This window comes from Dermochelys coriacea, chromosome 2, assembly GCF_009764565.3.
Source record: "Dermochelys coriacea isolate rDerCor1 chromosome 2, rDerCor1.pri.v4, whole genome shotgun sequence".
NCBI classification, from domain to species: domain Eukaryota; kingdom Metazoa; phylum Chordata; order Testudines; family Dermochelyidae; genus Dermochelys; species Dermochelys coriacea.
The window spans coordinates 13506811-13520019 of record NC_050069.1 but is presented as its reverse complement, the minus strand read 5'-3'; the positions used below and the strand labels follow the sequence as shown (position 1 = coordinate 13520019).

Below are 13209 nucleotides of genomic sequence, written 5' to 3'. Positions count from 1 at the left end.
ATCTCAATCTTGCAATTTAAACTTCCCCGATGAAGCAGATCTGAGATTACAGGATCAGGACCCAAAGATCTTTTATATAATTTCAGGCCTTCTTTGACAGGTTAGAGTCCCCAGGCTTACAATAGGCAATCAGGGTGACTTTGAAGTAGGTCCATCACCAGTACTTAGCTACACGAATTAACATAAGGCAATTGCCTGTCTTTCCACCATTCACAGATGATTTGCTATATGTTTCAAAGAGAGATGAATATAGCGACATCCTATGTTTACAGGTTTCAGAGTAGCAGCCGTGTTAGACTGTATCCGCAAAAAGAACAGATGATGAAGATGTAATCAATGTAGTACAAGTAGAGTAGGGCCATTAAGGGACGAGAGCTAAGGAAGCGTTGTTCTAAGTCAGTCATAAAAATGTTGGTGTACTGTGGGGCCATGCAGGTACCCATAGTAGTGCCGCTGACTTGAAGGTATACATTGTCCCCAAATGTGAAATAGTTGTGGGTGAGGACAAAGTCACAAAGTTCAGCCACCAGGTTTGCTGTGACATTATCGGGGATACTGTTCCTGGTGGCTTGTAGTCCATCTTTGTGTGGAATGTTGGTGTAGAGGGCTTCTATATCCATAGTGGCCAGGATGGTGTTTTCTGAAAGATCACCGATAGATTGTAGTTTCCTCAGGAAGTCAGTGGTGTCTTGAAGATAGTTGGGAGTGCTGGTAGCGTAGGGCCTGAGGAGAGAGTTCACATAGCCAGACAATCTTGCTGTTAGGGTGCCAATGCCTGAGATGATGGGTCATCCAGGATTTCCAGGTTTATGGATCTTGGGTAGCAAATAGAATACCTCTGACCGGGGTTCTAGGCATGTGTCTGTACAGATCTGTTCCTGTGCTTTTTCAGGGAGTTTCTTGAGCAGATGATGTAGTTTCTTTTGGTGATCCACAGTGGGATCAGAGGGTAATGGCTTGTAGAAAGTGGTGTTGGAGAGCTGCCTAGCAGCCTCTTGTTCATATTCCAACATATTCATGATGACCACAGCACCTCCTTTGTCAGCCTTTTTGATTATGATGTCAGAGTTGTTCCTGAGGCTGTTGATGGTGCTGTATTCAGCACGGCTGAGGTTATGGGGCAAGTGATGCTGCTTTTCTACAATTTCAGCCCATGCACATTGACAGAAGCAATCTATGTAGAAGTCCAGTCTGTTGTTTCAACCTTCAGGAGGAGTCCACGTAGAATTCTTCTTTTTGTAGTTGTATTTTTACACTTCATTTAAATGTTAAGATGTTCTTTTGATTTCTGAATTAACAGAATACAGCATAGACACGGACTGTTGATTACATTGTTGACCATTACCAATATAAATGTAAATACACAAAAAACCAAACATTATCTCCCCATATGTCTTTAAGGGTTGAATTTGAGTCATTCATCCTGCAGGCTGCTTAACCCTTTCTGGTCATGTGTCACAACTAGTTACTTTTGAAAATCATGGCCAGGCTATTTTACAGTCAGCAGACCGTGCTACACAGGGCATGGGCCTCTCGGTCTTACATGAGCAGGGAAACTACAGGAGCTTGTCTGAAAGTTCCCATATAAATTGTGGGGTATGAAATACTTCTGTTAGAATGGGGAGAGATTTGTATTTACAGGCCTGACACTGGGAATGCAGCACTCTGTCTATCTAAGCATTTCTAGAGTCACTAAAATGTATTATTGAGGCATCACTCAGCTCATGAGCAATCCTCTAATACAAAATGTTACCTGCAGAGGCACTTATGGCCTCTAAATTTACCTTAAATTTACCAGTAGTTATGACATAATTCTTGTGAAGTGTATCCGTCCCCTCCCACCCACCCACACTCACATACTTTCCCATGCCTATAGCACATGTCATTTTAAAATAGATCACACAGAGATGGAATGGAAATAGAGTGTGAATTATGGAAAGCACTCAACATTGACCTAGCCCTGCACCCATTGAAATCAATGTAATAGAACCATTCTGAGTGCTTTGGGAAATGCCACTCACAATCTATGAGCTCAGTAGTTATTGTGTTACCTCTCTGATGAGGGTGGATGGTTAATTCTTGAATCTGTGGGTCAGATCCTCAGCTAGGGTGAATTATCATAGCTCCATTGAAGTCAAAATATACCTTTGTGTCTGCCTAATCTAATTTTATCTTCCCTAAATAGATTGGCTCTGTTCTCATCTCATCTAATTGTATCTACACTATTTCAGATATTCTACAGTTTCTGTCACTCTATTGTCCAATTTATTACTTATTTAGATTGATACAAATGCTAAACATGTGCATCTATCCATATACTCTAGATGCCCGGGACTAATTTAAAAATGTAATAGAGTACCATAAACCCAGCAGTCAATATAATACACCCCAGCACTAGTGAGCCTGGCAACTTAAAAGCTCAATTCTCCTCCCCTTCCAGCAAATCTTTACAAATCTCTCCTGTTTATAAATGCCTGGGGATAAAAAGAAAGGGTGGGGGGCAATGCCATGAGCTTTGCAATAATGAGACTATACATGAGAAGCTACTTGTCCCAAGTGGAAAGTTGCTAGAATATTTTGTTCTACTCCTCAGACAGGCAGTCCCCAGGCAGACTGAAAATTCCTGCATCTATCTGCTTGACTGTCTGAAGCCTGTCTACTGTGACCATCACCATAGCATTTGGGCACTAGCACAAATCCATTTTACATTAGTGCATTGTATCAAAAGACATGACCTGACTCGAGTCATCCAAAATTTGCATTACAGTAATTTCCCTAAAGTGTACCACAGGAGTTAAATAAACAGCTAATTCAAAGCAGATAATCTGATTTGAGAAGCCAGTCTGATCACCAGAAGCCGGGAGGGAAAGGATCACTCAATGATTGCTTGTTTTGTTCATTCCCTCTGAAACATCTGGCACTGACCACTATCAGAAGACAGGATACTGGGCTAGATGGACCATTGGTCTGTCTTTGTATGGCCATTCTTATGTTTTTATGGTCTCTGCTATTGCAACTACTCTGGCACTACAGAGATTATCGAAAGTCTCATGTGTTCTCTGTGGACCTGATCCAATGCCCACTAAAATAAGTGAACCCTTTCCAATATAGGACCTAGGTCTTCTGCAGAATCTGTTTTATGTCACCCCTGTCTGTCTAGATGCTCTACAAGGTTTACTTTTTATTGAAAGTATGACATCTCCTTAATTTAATGATGAACCTGACTTTTTGAATTCTATCTATTGCCACTAGAATAAATTTGTTAGTCTCTAAGGTGCCACAAGTACTCTTTTTCTTTTTGCGAATACAGACTAACACAGCTGCTACTCTGAAACCTGTCAGAAGTAAAAAACATTCTTATTATCTCATCTAAATAGGCTGCATACCTTGAGAAAATCCATCTTAACATAATACTATCTATTATCTCTGCAACGCTACATGTGACATGGTTACCGCAAAGGGAAGATCGGAGATGGCTGTGGTCATACAGGTATTTCCCCTTCCCCATTTACAGCCACAGTCTAAAGCCTTTTTCAGGCATCATTAGCTAAGGGCATGTCTACACTGCAAAATATGTGTTTTATCTCAGGTTACCTAACACATATTAACTAACAAGGCTTAAAATAGCAACTTCAGGCTGCCCTATGAGTTTGAACTCAAGATGCTAACCTGAGTTAAAAGCCAAGTTGCTGTGGCTTCACTTCTATTTTAGCCTGAGTTAGACAGCCTGGGTGAACTAACCCAAGTTAAGAAGAGAGCTTTTCTTTTCCTGTGTAAACACACTCTAAGTCTGTGACCAGGGCTTTGAACTCTAGTAAGAGATTCACACTCGCACAAACAAGTTCCTCCAAACTTGAGTCCTTGCATTTGCAAACATAACCCACTGGTAAGTGTGTGCTTCAGTGCCCACTCTGTGCCTGTCTACTGTGGCTTTCATTCAGCCAGTCTACAGAGTATATAGGGTGTTAGAGACCCTACCAGTGAAGTCTTGGCTCTTTAGATCAAGCTGTAGCAGCTTGTTGTCTGTAGGTTCCCTGGTTTCGTTCCTGGTGTGTCAGCCAAGAAGGTGGCAGCTCATGGCAGTTCACATGATTAGATCACAATTGAAGTAAGCAAATAATTCAGAATGGAAAATGCAGTTAACAAATGTGTCCCTCTTTCTACCTTTGCCACCTCAGGAGAAGCAGCAGGAAGGGACTGTTGCTCAGAGAGATCCCAATATAGCACAATTTCTCTAGAACTCCTCCTTTCCAGAGCAGGGCACATGCTATTTCACACTCGCCCTCTCTCCTCCAGTCGGCTCCACTGGCTGATGTGAAGGGGAGGCTGGGCCATCTACTCTCTGCCCTTTCCCCTCCTCTCGCTCGCAAAAGAGAACATTGGACCTGCAGACCTATGTTCTCCTCCACACCTGGACTCCATGCAGCGGGATGGGTGCGGGCCCTTGCTCCCTTATGAAGCTGTCTAGCTCAAGGGAATAATCCGGTCCAAAATATTAATATAATAATAATGAATAATAGAACTATACAGTGAAATACCTATGCACGAGCAGTGGATGGGGGACACCACAATAACTTCCCTTTTAAATCATTCAGAATGCTTTCCCTGCAGTGGAACATCATTCACAAAGCTCACAACTGCAGTGTCCATAGAAAGCATTAGGTGCACACTTCAAAGGAGGGTGCCATATGGCTAGTGAGCACAGAGCTGGCAGATGCTTGCAAACAGCACATCAGTGGGTAACTGCTCATTTTCTGAACAAGAAAGCCAATGACTACACTTACATTAGATGTGCTAAATGACCTGGCAATCATTTTGGTAGCCATCTACAAATAGGGATATCTGCAGGCATGTGAGTAGTTCAACTAATTCATTATCTGCCCAGCTTATTAATTGTACAGCACAAGACTTGGCAAACTTTCTAAGTGCCCATTTCAAAAGCAACCCCCCCTTGCTGCTCTTTAGTTTATATCCTACCCGAGCCTTGAAATTCAGCTTGTGTCATTTTCCCCCCTGCCTGTCAACAAAATCTCCAGCCAGCCACTCCGCTAGGTCTACTTCATGTAATATGAGAGAGACTGGGTGGGTGAGGTAATATCTTTTACTGGACCTGTCATAAATATAAAGGGAAGGGTAACAATGTTCCTTTATACAGTACTATAAAATCCCTCCTGGCCAGAGGCACAAATCCTTTTACCTGTAAGGGGTTAAGAAGCTCAGGTAACCTGGCTGGCACCTGACCAAAAGGACCAATAACGGGACAAGATACTTTCAAATTGGGGGTAGGGGGGAAGTTTTGGTCTGCAATCCAACTCCATTAGAATTAGTAAATACTAGCAAGGGAATGCGTTAGCTTATTTTTGTTTTGGCTTGTTATTTTCTCTGTGCTGAGAGGAAGGTGTATTCCTGGTTTTCTTTTTGTAACTTTAAAGTCTGGCTCAGAGGGAAATCCTCTGTGTATTTGAATCTGATTGCCCTGTAAGATTATCTTCCATTCTAATTTTACAGAGGTGCTTCTTTTACCTTTCTCTTTCTAATAAAATTCTGTTTCTTTTAGAATCTGATTGGGGGTTTTTTTAGGGTCCTAAAAAAATCCCAAGGTTGGTCTGTGCTCATCTTATTTATTCTCAAGCCTCCCCAGGAAAGGGGGTGTGGAGGCTTGGGGGGATATTAGAGGGGAGTAGGAACTCCAAGTGGTCCTTTCCCTGATTCTTTATTAAATCACTTGGTGGTGGCAGCGTACCATCCAAGGGCAAAGAATTTGTGCCTTGGGGAAGTTTTAACCTAAGCTGGTAGAATTAAGTTTAGGGGGTCTTTCATGCGGGTCCCAACATCTGTACCCTTGAGTTCAGAATGGAGGAGGGAACCCTGACAGGACCAATATCTGTTGGTGAGAGAGACCAGCTTTCAAGCTACACAAAGGTTTGACTTCACCCACTTGTCTCTCTAATAACCTGGGACCAGCACAGCTACAACAACAGAGCAATCATACAATATGGGCACTCCACATTCTCAGCAGCTAAACAGGATAGTAAGTTCTTTGCTGTGGTTAGCAACAGAATTTCCTAGAAGGACGCAGAAGTAGTTTGAGGGAAAGTTTGACAGGCTGTTTTGCTTTGTTTTGCTTAGAAATAACATTCAAACATCAAAGTGAGCAATGCTGGATTGGAAGAAAAGATGGCTTTCAACCTGTGTTTGAACACATTGCTTTGTTCATTTTGTGTGTTCCTACCAATGGCACCACTTACTCATAGGACCTCAGACACCCATACACATACATGCAGCAGGGGGTGAAATGTTCCCCTTCAACCAAAACATTTCATTTTCTCTGGATATTTAGTGTCCAACCCTGTCAAAGCTGGACTGCGAGTGCCTCCAGCTCTGTTGTTTGATAGTTGCATATATATTTACATATGTATATGAATGCAGATATAAGACTCCTGTAGTCTGGAGACATCTTCATCCCACGTTCTCTGCTGAAAGGTTTTTCTCTATCATGTATAGATTCATCTCAGAAATTACATTGTAAATATTGATTCAGCCTATTGATTACCCTTTATATGTGGGATGGCTCACTGCCAAAATAAAGCAATCAGCAGGAAGTAGTTTGGGGGAATGAACACAGTATTCCAGTTTGCAGAAATATTGCCAGCTGGTTTGAATGTGCTACTTTCCAAGGGAAACAACCTCCATGCTGAGTTCAGACTATGAGCCCTTGGGGGCCTATTGCCAAGCAGATAATAAAGAGAATAACATAGCGTTAATTAATATTGACTCTTGAGAGGGACAATGCTGTTTTTGTGCAGAGGAATTCAAAGCCATATGTCATGTGGTTTAAAACAGGAGCCTTGACAGGAACAGATGCTTACAAAAAACATCATATTTCTATTAAAAAAAAAACACCTTTGCCAACAGAAGGACTTTTTAGGTGGCGTATTGATCTTCATGATCTCCAACCTAGACTTTAAAAACAATGCTAAGCACTAACATTCTAAAAGAATTCAATGGGCATCTAATATTTGTTGAATAAATTATTTGCCAGATATTTCTGCCTGGTATCCAAACAATTCTACTTAGTACTTGTACTTTTTGTCTTCAGAGCACTTCACAATCTCATAACTAACACCCCTATATTGCAAACACTTAGGCATGTACATCAAAGGATGTTCATATGAGTAAAGTTAAGTATGTGCAGGATTGGGGCCTAATATTGTCTCTCCTCAGAACTTACATAAAGGTCAACTCCTTGCACTTCCCTGAAGCTTACAACAACCTTCTTTGAGGTAGGTAAATATTATTCCCGTTCAACAAACAGGGAAATTGAGATGGAAAATATGGCCAAAACTTTCAAATTTAGATTCCCTAAATATGGTTTTAAATCTATTTATTTAGGTTCCTAACTATGGCACCCATAAGTCTGAAAATGTGTCTGTAAGGGCCTGGCCTATTAGAGTGATGAGTGCCCTCAACTCTCATGGTTGGTCACTGAAGCAGAACAAATAATTTGGGGAATTAAACCATGGACATGGAGGATGCTCCGAATTGACCCCAAAGGCCCTAATTCAGCAAGATGCTTAAACACTTCTATAACTTTAAGCATACCAGCAGTTCCCTTGAGCTTAGCGCGCCTCTTCTTGTGCTTAAAGTTAGGCCCATGTTTAAGTATCCCACTGAGTGGGTCCTCAAGCAAATAGCCCAGTGCCACCCAACAAGTCAGCAGTGGAGCTAGGATTACAGCTCTAGAATTTGCGGATCCCAGTGCTGCATTCAAGGAATGATACCACTCTATTGACAGCTGCAGTAGTTTCTGAGAGAGATTTTAAAAACTAGCCATTGGTTGCATTATTTTTCAAAACAATTAAGGTAAGCATATTTTTAAAGGGACAATGAAGCATTTTTAAAACCAATGAACATCACATATTCTATGGTGCACAGGAATTTAGGGTAACAATGTGTTATATTTATATAGCACTGTGAAGGGTTCAGTCACAGGGATCCCCTTGGGACTGTCACCCAATGTGCTGAAATTACTTCTGAGCCCATTTTTCCTGCCAGCTTGGGACTCTAAAACCCTGCCTTGTTGAGACAGACATGCTAGCCTGCTGTAACACAGACCCAGGGTCTGGACCATTCCCCCAAAACTGCAGGCTTTAAGTGAAAATAGCTTAGCAGGTTACCTCCCTACAGCATCCAGACACCCAGCTCCCAATGGGATCCAACCCCCGCCCCCAATCAATTTTACTCTGTATAAATCTTATATACAGGGTGAATTCATAAATTGTCCATCCTTTATAACACTGATAGAGAGATATGCATAGCTATTTGATCTCCCGCGTAATTACTTACTCTGGGTATATTAATAAAAAAAAGTGATTTTATTACATATAAAAAGTAGGATTTGAGTGGTTTTAAGAAATCACCAAGCAAAATAAAACAAAACAAAACATGCAAGTGTAAGCCTAATACATTAAGAAACTGATTACAGGTAATATCTCACCCTCGGAGATGTTCCAATAAACTTCTTTCACAGACTAGACTTCTTCCTAGTCTGGGCCCAATCCTTTCCTCTGGTACAGTCCTTGTTAGTTCCAGCAGACATCTTAGGTGGTAAGCAGGAGTTTTCTCATGACTGGCCTCCCCCTTTGTCCAGCTCCACCCCCTTTTATAACTTTGCCACAAGATGGGAAACTTTTGTCTCTCTGGGTCCCCACCCCTCCTTCTAAATGGAAAAGTACCAGATTTAAGATGGATTCCAGTATCAGGTGACATGGTCATATGTCCTGTGAGACCCCAGCCTCCATTTTTCCTGGGCTGTCCCACAGGTACCCAGAAAGGTTTGCAAGTAAACAGAGCCATTTACAGTTCATTGATTGTGAAGCACCCTTAATGGCTTCCACTTAATATATTTACATCAGTAGTACAAGTTTATATCTTATTTTCTTTACTCCAGACATAGAAATGATACATGCAAACAAATAGGATGAACACACTCAATAGATTATAAGCATTGTAATGGTACCTTACAAGAGACATTTTCAAAGAGGTTACATCATATTCACATTTCATAGTTTCATAAAGCATATGGAGTGCAACCTCACAAGCACCTGTAATCCCAAATGATTCAAGAGGACCCTGAAGCAGTGCTTCTCAAGCTATCTGATGTGGGGGACCAGCATTTTTTTTCCAATGTGCACACAGACCAGTAGCCGATGGGTCATGGACTGGCACCGGTCCGCAGACCACCACTTTGAGTAGCACTACCCTAAAGGACACACAGGCACTTTTCTGAGCAAATGGGATGGTACGCCAGTGTCCCCAGGAGATGCAGTGACTCAGAGACATTCCTCCCTCTCTCTGTTCCTCCCTTGCTATAGGGAGTAGTAATTTGCTGCTGACTAATGCCAGCGGCAAGTTATGATAACCCCCGTGCTGGCTCAGTTACACTGTCCATTGCAGTTCCAAGCCAAGGCCCCACTCATCCTCTATTGCTCACATTCTAGCCACAATCAGCTGTATATATTGTGATACAGCATGGCCAGAGGGCAGCAGGAGAGTGTTAGAAGGGAGCCTTATTCCCTGTAGAGGGAAGAAAGTTTGCTATAAATTAATTAAAGCACCTGAAGCCAATTAAAGCACCTGAAGCCAGTCACATGATAAAAACTCCCTGCTTCAATTAGACAAGAGAAGGAATTGAAGCAGAATGAATTGGTGTTGGAGCAGAGAGCAGTTTGGAGGATTTGAAGCAGAGTGGATTGGCATTGGAGCAAAAAGCAGTTTGGAGGAGTTAAAACAGAGTGGATTGATGTTGGAGTAGAGAGCAGTTTGGAGGGAAGCAGAGGAGAGTTTGGAGAATTGCTGCAGTGGGCTAAGAAGACCAAGACCCTAGGTAAAGGGACACCTGGTTTGTGCAGAGGGAGGGCAGGAAGCCCCACAAGCTGAAGGGCCAGAGAGGGAAATAGCCCAGGGGAAAGAACCACTAATTCTAGTGGCTTACCGCTATCCCTAGGGCTCCTGGGCTGGGACCCAGAGTAGAGGGAATGCCTGGGTCCCTCCCTCTCCTCTCCCCTCCTCTAGGACACTAGTGGGGTAGTTAATATCCCAGTTCAGGGGCAAGAAACGGTGCCCTGAACCCCCCTGCCCAAGAAGAGAAAGTGCGAGACCCATCATAGTAGTGTCGGCAATTTGCCACAATACATCCTGTACTGCTGCCACCTCTGATACACAAGGCATTGCACAATGCAGTGTACTGTACATAACAGTTTCAGACAGGAAGTGAAGAATAATTTATCCAGTTGCAACTGCAAGGGAAACAACATTTAATTACCCCAATTAAAATTTGGTCAGGATGCCAAGGCTAACAGACCTACTCTTGTGAAAATGCCATCTGATTTTTTTTCCTAATGACAATTGTCAGGACTTTGGTTTTATGTCTTATCTGCATGTTGGCACCTAACAAGTGACCCATGACACTGTACAAAGGTATTGATTCAGTATTACCTCTGAGAGAAGAGCAGCACCTCCACTACATTATTGTTCCTATGGTCCCGATCACTACAGCAGCTAAGGCAGTGGCTCCCAAACTGTGTGGCATGCCCCCTTAGGAGGGCACAGATGAAGGTTTGGGGGGGGGGGCATGGTGAAGCCCAGGCCAGCCCCCACGGCTGATGGGAGCACCACATCTCCAGCCATGGTCCACCCCCAGCCCAGCTTCGCCCTCAACCCTGTTCAGCCCCATTCCTGATCTACCTCCAGGCCCAGCTCCGCCTCCAGGCCAGATCTGTCTGCAGTCCCACTCCACCCCCAGCCCTGCTCCACCTCTAGCCCCAGCTTCTCCTACATCCCCAGTTCTGCCCCCATCTCTGCCTTCAGCCCTAGCTCCGCTGCTGAGGAAGCCTTAGCAGTGCAGTAATGGAGGGGGGATGGATAGATTCTGTTAGCGGTAAGGGAGACACAACTGGAAATGTTTGCACACCACTAATCTAAAGGTACGTCTACACTGCACACTAAGCCTGGCTCTCACTCAGGTTTGAGCCCAACCATCTCTTCCATCCACACACAAATCTGTCTGACTTGGCTCAGCATGTTTAACCCACACATGCTGACAAAGGTGTTGGGAAGATAAATGCATTTCACAGTTGTGAGACAGTTAGAGTATGTCTACACTACATTGTAAACCCAGGTCTGTAGGAACCGGGCTTGTGGACTCGGTGATTCCAAGCCCATGCTTCCATGTGCTCTCTGCACTATCAACTGTGTTTAAAGTTGCCACCACTTCTAGGTGTGCTGTTCTGTCTCATCTCGTGGCACCGAGACCACTTTGAGAGAGATATAAAATGAGTCAGCTCAACAGCCTTCACTAACAGCCAGTTGGCTTTTAGATTATGCAGTAGAGGCTCATGCACTAAGCTCCAGACATCCCTGGCTCGATCCCGCCCGTTGACGACTGGGGTCTGTCGGCGTTACACATGGACTCAGGTCCTAGGGCCTTGCTAGGGAAGGTGGATCAGAGCCCAAATCCTGCTAGGATTCAGATCCAAGCCCTATCATTTTGCAGTGTGGATATGAGTCAGAAGGTTTGTTTAGTGCAGTATGGACACTAGCACATCTGTGAGACCTAGGTCCAACAACTTTAAACACAGTTGATAGTGCAGAGAGCACATGGAAGCATGGGCTTGGAATCACTGAGTCCACAAGCCCGGTTCCTACAGACCTGGGTTTACAATGTAGTGTAGACATACTCTAAGTGTCTCACAACTGTGAAATGCATTTATCTTCCCAACACCTTTGTCAGGTAGGGCAGTGATATAACCCCCAATTTACAGATGGGGAGCTGAGGCATAGAGAGACTAAATAACTTGCTCAAGGTCTCATAGGAAGCCTGTGGCAGCACAAGATTTAGCTGGTCTCCCAAATCAAAGGCAAGCACCCAAACTACTGGACCATCGTTATCAATTACATTACTTTACAGCTTTGACCTTGCTTATTAAGTCTTTTCCATGTGAACACAAAAAATACAGCCACTTCAATAGCTTGAATGGTAAAAGGGAACAGTAGAAGAGGCTATACTAATTAGCCATTAAAGCACAAGAGTAAGAAAGAAAAGATAAACACAATTGGCCATATCGTCAGCTGGTGTCTCTCCATTGTCACCCAACTGTGCTATGAAGAAGTGGAGTCGATTTTCTGAAATAAAGAACCTGGCTTGTTCGAGACTGAAGGTCACAATGCCTTTAATCATTGACTTGCAAAGCTTTCCAAACTCGCAAGCTTCCTGAATCATATATCTGCCTTTCTCACTTTGCCCTTAGAAAGCTGAGCCTGGGCAAAGGTTGCAACAAGAGGAATGAAGTTACCAGAGGAGCAGTGTTGTTTTCTCTCTTCACAGAGCTCCCCACAAAAGAAGCATTAGTGACTGGCCAGCTGGCAGACATAAAAGGAGACGAATATGCACCAAACAATCCCAGCTCTTTGTGTGCCTTTTATGATGCATCTGCAGCACATACCTCCCCTTTTTTGCATTAGGTAAGCTAGGAGGAGAGCCATCAGAAAGAAACAAAGCCTTGGAAGCATATTTTCTACTGCTTCTTGTTCTCTTTTATTCACACTCTTCTTTTCATCCCCATTATCCCCCAATTAGTTGACCCTGCTCAATTCCGATGATACAAAGTCAGACACAAGTGATTTCAGGAGTGTTAATTCTGCTACTTAGATTGAAGAGTTTTTGAATACTTTGTTCACAGTTGGCTGCGGTGCTGGCTGTCACTAGGTACCTGCTAGGAGCAACTATTCTGACAACTCTCTTCAGTGGCTTTATGCAGCAAAAAGAAAAGGAGTACTTGTGGCACCTTAGAGACTAACAAATTTATTAGAGCATAAACTTTCGTGAGCTACAGCTCACTTCATCGGAGGCATTTGGTTTTTTTTCCACCAAATGCATCCGATGAAGTGAGCTGTAGCTCACGAAAGCTTATGCTCTAATAAATTTGTTAGTCTCTAAGGTGCCACAAGTACTCCTTTTCTTTTTGCGAATACAGACTAACACGGCTGCTACTCTGAAACCTGTCTTTATGCAGCAAGACTCGTTAATCTGCAAAGAGAGAACTTGAGCAAATTTATCAAGTCAAGTTTGTCCTTTATGATTTGTTTCCTTCCATTGAGGACTTTCCTTACATTCAAGACTGTTTGCTTTAGGGTGAAATTCAGTCCTAT

The 13209-nt window shown here is 43.1% G+C and overlaps 1 long non-coding RNA gene across 1 annotated transcript; it reads right to left on the bottom strand.

Moving 5' to 3' along the window:
• Window positions 1–3583: 3583 nt before the first annotated feature.
• Window positions 3584–8100, bottom strand: LOC122458575. The gene is made up of 3 exons (XR_006278619.1): window positions 7973–8100; window positions 6233–6243; window positions 3584–3594 (listed from the first exon to the last, which is right to left on the bottom strand). It is a non-coding gene; the product is annotated as an uncharacterized LOC122458575 (long non-coding RNA).
• Window positions 8101–13209: the final 5109 nt, after the last annotated feature.